The sequence below is a fragment of the Melanerpes formicivorus genome, unplaced genomic scaffold (assembly GCF_026170545.1).
Source record: "Melanerpes formicivorus ecotype bairdi unplaced genomic scaffold, bMelFor1.0.p_v2 SCAF_92, whole genome shotgun sequence".
In the NCBI taxonomy this organism is placed as follows: Eukaryota; Metazoa; Chordata; class Aves; order Piciformes; family Picidae; genus Melanerpes; species Melanerpes formicivorus.
In genome coordinates, this window is record NW_027142444.1 from 1,872,775 (window position 1) to 1,878,511 (window position 5,737).

The following is a 5,737-nucleotide window of genomic DNA, read 5'->3' on the forward strand; positions in this document are numbered from 1 at the left end:
CTCAGCTGAGTGGGCACAGCTTGAACTCCCTGACAGCTTCATCTCTCTCCTCTCGCTGGGTCTGAGATCTGGACTTCTGATGTGCCCCTGGCTCACCCCTCAGCAGCTAACAGGTGACATCATCCTGCCCTTCAGAAGGAAGTCTGCCAGCAGAGCATGAAGAAGGAATCAAAGGGGCAGAAGGCAAGGAACAAACCCAGTCCTTAGCCTGAATCTTGGGACTTGCACAGCATAGAGGTCTGCAGGGGCTCCCTGGCTGCTCTCCCCTCGGCCACTCGAGGGGACAGGCACCTTGCTGGAGCTGCCCAGCCGGGCAGGGCAGTGCTGCCAGTCCTGCCCACCACCCAGGGCTACTCTCCAGCTAGCTGAGCTGTTCCTTTGAGAGGGGCAGTATGGGACAGAGCAGGAGAGGGGGAAGGGGGGGAAGCTTTTCTTTACACTTGTGCTGTTCTGAATGTGGACCATCTGTGCCCCCAGCTGGAGTGCTGGAGATGGTCTGGCACTTGAACCACACCATATTTACAGATCTAAACACAAATGGCTACTGCCTGATTGTTTCATGATTCATTAGTCAGACAAGCTCTCCTCTCCCGCCAGCACAGCTGTTACAGAGTAAACCTTTGTCACTTAATAGGCCTGATTATTACTTTCCATCAAAGGTATTGATCTGTGTCATCTCTACTTAAGGGAAAAGGGGAGAAGAGAAAAGGGGACCAAAATGTGTGGGGGAAAACAAGGAGGGGGGGGAGGAGGATTGAAAAACAACAGCACTGGCATGGTGACTGGAGGCACTGGGCAATAGGTCTCCTCTCCCCTGGATGTACTGTACTCATGTACTCACTCACCACAGTGACCAGGTCACTGCTGGAAGTGCAATGTCCCTCATGGTGTGGCCCTTGCACTGCAGCCTGCTGCAGCCACATGCATCAGTGCCCAGCCACAGGCTCACCGAGACTACACGGGGTGTTAGAAACACAGCAGTGAGGTTCTGCAGGGTAAGAACACAGCTTCACCTCTCAGTGCAGGGGATTAGATGAAGAGACTGGCAGACAGGCTTCAGAGAACCAGCCAGGGCTGAGCCCCTGTCCCTACCCCAGTTTACACCAGTGGAAGAGCTGGCCTGTTGGATGTTCTGAGTGCTGTTTCCTTCTTCCAGCCCAGGAACAGCTTCAGGAATAACCCCAAAATCACAGCTGCTCAGCTACCCCAGAACATGCTCTTTTGGAATGAAACCCACCTCCCCTGTTCCAAGCTTTAACAGCTTTAGGACAGGACAAGGAATCACCTTGCAAGGATTGCCTGAATGCTCCCTCCCTTCCAACAACCTCCTTTCTCCCACTTCAATCCCCTTCAAGAGCAGCCTGTAAGACAAGCAGCTTTTCCTAAGCCAAGGGTGTGTGTCCAGTGAGGTATTCCACAGGGGATACCAGTCACTGAAGGTGAAACAGTGAAAGAGCAGGACACCCAGCAGCAGTGTGGAAGCCCTGCTGAAAGCCCTTTGCTTCACCTGAGGGAAGCCTGCCCCCGGGGCCACAGCAGCCAAGTCCAGCTGAGGCCCTGCAGCAGCAGTGGCCAAGGAAGCAACCAACACCCTCCTGAGAAGCAGTATGCCCAGCTATGACATGGAGTTTTCCTTTACAGCCCAGCACCCATCCAAAGCTCTGAAGCAGACCAAAGTACACACACTTCATGCCTACACCTGTGCCCCTGAGGAACCCTGGCCCCTCCACCCTCCTCTTTCCCCCAGCCCACCGAGATCCTCTTTCCACCCACCCGCTCCCACGTCCCAAGGCAAGGAAAACAAGAAGATGGCAGCAGATGACACCAAGCAAGAGCTGTGGCACAGGCAGGCCACAGGAAGTGCTGCCTGGCAGTGCTGGCTGTGCCCAGCTCCCCGCCAAGGAGCGGTGTGTGCCAGCCAGCAGCCCCTCAGCTGGCAGGCGAGGCAGCAGCCACGGACGGCAGAGGAGCAGAAGGGAGCCGTCAAGCCCAGAGCCAGGCTTGCTCTCTCCTCCTGCACTACAACAGACAGCAGGGGCAGGAGGTGTGGGGGGTGAGGAACAGAGATGCTGGACATTGGAGCTGAACCCCTTATCTTCTTGATGAAGCAAGGAAAAAAGCTGCTGAGGGAGGCAGTGGGGAGAGAGGACCCACACCCAGCACACTGGGACAGTGCCTTAGAGCTTAGGCTGTGAGCAGCAACTTCCTGCTTGTGAGCTGTCTCGGAATGCCAACGGGGATGGTTTGTAGTCTGAGCCTGTCAGGAACAACCCTGCAGCAGGCAGATCTGTGCCACTGCTGATGCTTCACTTTCTTCCCTTGCAGACAATGTTTGATTCTGGTAGTTGGTGACTACCAGAAGCCAGCAACGGAGAGGAAAACACACCAGAAAGGGGAAAACCCCAAACTGTTCAAGTAGCTCTCAGATAAAGCCTGAGCTTTTCCAAACCTGACCTTTCTGGGAGTGGAGCTTTATTAGTGGTCATAGAAATAGGTTATCCTTGGTATGGAACTGCTGCTGCTCAGCTTCACTGTCCTGTGTGACAAGGTGCTGCCGAGACAGGCCAGATTTGTTTTCCCTCCTGTTTTCACCACTGCAAATCAGGAGCTGCTGCACATCACCCCTGCCATTGGTTCAGCCCAGTAAGGCCCTGGGGAGATGTGTGACCAGCAACATCCCTCTACCTTCACAGCAAAATTCAGAGGGAAAACCTTTTGCTGTGACATCTTTCCTCCTAAGCCAACAAGCACTGATGGCCCTGGTGGATTTCCCACCTACTCCCAACACTGAGTCTCTCTCTTCCCTGTTGTTTAAAATAACCCCCTCTGACAGCCCTGACAGGCACAGGAGGCCTGAGGCACCGAGACATGACCTAGCTACGTGCCAAGAGCATGGCACTGCCTTTCTGAGAGACTCTCAGTTGCAACATTTTCCTCTCACTTGTGCTTCTGTCACTGTGCTCAGGACAAAGCTGCATTAATCCATGCCTACACAAAGCAGAGCTTTAACAGGTCAGATCCAGTGATGTCCACTCAATCTGAAGGACCAACCTTGTGCAAGTAGTTTCTGGTGGGAAGACCTTCCCCATGAGAAACAGCACAGTGCTTGCAGCATCGCTGCCCGCCTACGAGTGATCATCTGCAGATCTGAAAGAGCCTGGGGGACATCCCCATAGAGTTCTCCACAGGGCTTTACTACCACAGCTGCTTTACTGAGTAGAGAGTTCTCCTGACTGGTTGTGGGGAGGCAGCTGCCTGGGGTGGCAGAAGTACTTCTAGGCTCTGGGTTTCACCACTGGCTGCAGTCTGAAGAAAGGGGTCAGCCACCTTCAACTCAACTCCTGCAACAAGTGCCTTCATGCCAGATCTGAACTGGACCATAAAACTTGTGGCTAGTGAGGAGAGGGTAAAGCAGGAGCAAAGAAGTCTCATTTCACCTTCATCTCCTGGCTGCTGCAGAAGGAAGGTGAGGTGGCTGCAAGTCCCTGTGAGTCATCCCTGCATTCCCCATCTAAATGTCTGTGGTTCAAAGCACAGCAGATCCCAGTCAGGCTCCTTCGGCGAGCCCCGCAGAGCACTGCACCTTGCAGCTGAACTGTGTCAGCCAGAGACACCTTCCCTGGCAGGGCAGGCAGGGGAAAGGCAGAAGAAAAAGGGAAAGCTGCAGGTCAAACGATTGATTACGGCTCTGAGTTACAGGGGGCTATTGATTTTTCATTACACACCATGTACTGCTGTAAAGCGGAGAAAAGTAATTCATTGATCAGAGCTGGGGGCCATGTTCACTTATTGGCTTCCTGCCACATCCCATTATTCCCAGTTCTAAATGTATATTGAAGTCAGTTCATCCTAATCATTGCCTCCTGTCACCAGAAATGTCTCTCAGTAACTATTAGTTTAATCACCCCTTTCCTCCGCCGGTAATGAGTGATAATGCCCAGCGTTATGGCAGACCCATGAATATTATTCATTGGGTTGCAGCCTTGCCTTTCACAATGCCACACTTCAGGCTCTCTCAGCATTGCCATTACAAAGCCCCCAGGCCTGGGACTTTTTAAATCACTCCTCAAAATTTGCTGCTGGCAGGAACGAGGAGCAGAGGGTGTCTTGGTTCTGGAGAGAATGTTGCTGGAACTGCTCTCTGCAAAAGCTTCCTGGCCACAGTTTAGCTGCAGTGAATGAGTGCTGGAGAAGAAAAGGGGGAGAAAGAGGAGGAACTCTGCCAGCTCAAGCTGCTTTTTCCAATTGATTAAAATGCCATCATCTCAAAACCAGGATGATCTTACTGCTAGGCTGGATGGCGATTCAGGAGACAGGGCTCCTCTGCCTGGGGATGACAGCCAGGCCAGCACCTCCGCAGCACCGTGCCCGCAGCGACACTTTCCATCTCACAACCTCTCCTCTGAAACCTTCTGACTCCTGCAGCATGCTTGCCTCTGCACTGCCTCCTGGCTCCCACACAAGAAACCCTACATTTTGAGGAAGCTGCTTACTGGAGGACCAAGTGCTGACATCCTCAGATTTCATGTAGCACCTGCTTAGCTCAAAGCATGGCCTGGGGACAACGGCAGGCACAGCTTTAGTACGAGGCTTGCGTCCGAGTCCAGAATCCAGCCTGGAGGGTTAGAGGGAAACTGGTTGAAGGCGGCGTTTACACCCACACCTACTGGAAGCCCTTCTCCTTGCAGTGACAAGCCATCAAGTTGTCAGTGGAGCTACATGTCCTAAAGCTGACAGCAGGCTCTGACCCATTACCTTCAAAACTTGGAGCTGAGGAAGATCTGCTGAGCTGGACACTTGCTCTCAGAGCAGCAAAAGCAGATATTGCAGGATGTGAAACTGTGCTGTGATGACAGAAGATAAACAAGCAAGTGAAGCAAACAGAAAGTGACTCTCAGCTGCTCCCAGCAGCACACAACCAGGGCTGAAATACTGAATGGTGACCACAAGGACTATTTTTATCATAACATCCAGATCATCTTTTTCAAATGCAGCCCTCTGCACTGAAAGAAGTCAAAAAGAACAAGAGGCAACAGGGAATATAAAGTGGCCACACATTCTTAGGCTACTTGAGGACCTTCTACACTTCTGACTTGGCCCTACTTTCCCAGATGCCCAAAGTGTCTCTGATACTGCAGAGCACAAGCTTGTACTTTGCACTGGCTGTTTGAAGGAGACTGTAAACTCCCCATGTTCAGTAGGGAGCACAGGACTAGTAACACAGCAGGCAAGGCACAAGCACATGTGCCCAGAGCAGTAAACACAGGACAGATCTATCTGCTCCTGTCTGTGAAAGCACTCAGAAAAGCAAGATCTGCATTAGGAGGAAATAAGGGAAGGAACCAGACAAGCACCAAAATGCAGCATGGGCTTACACTAACCAGGCAGAATTAGTGTCAGAGACCCTCTTCCAGCACCCACACCCTGATGAAGGTGTCAGCCATGACTCTGCTCTGCCACCCTGTAGGTATGCTCCAAGGCACTGAGCCCAGGCTCAAGCTCACAGAGTGCTGCAAGAACTTAGAGACAGCTCATCTCAGGTCCCTCCACAGAGTCAGTCTTTACACACAGAGCTGGTTTTGCCCTCACTGCTAAAACTGCAGCTGCTTGCTTCCATCCTTTAGGCCAGAGGTGCAGGTGCTGCCCTTCCCGTCAGCATTCCATCACCACCATGTCCACTACCCACATTCACTGCTGGCATGAACGAGAGCCAAGGCAAGTGTGACCCACTGTTCCA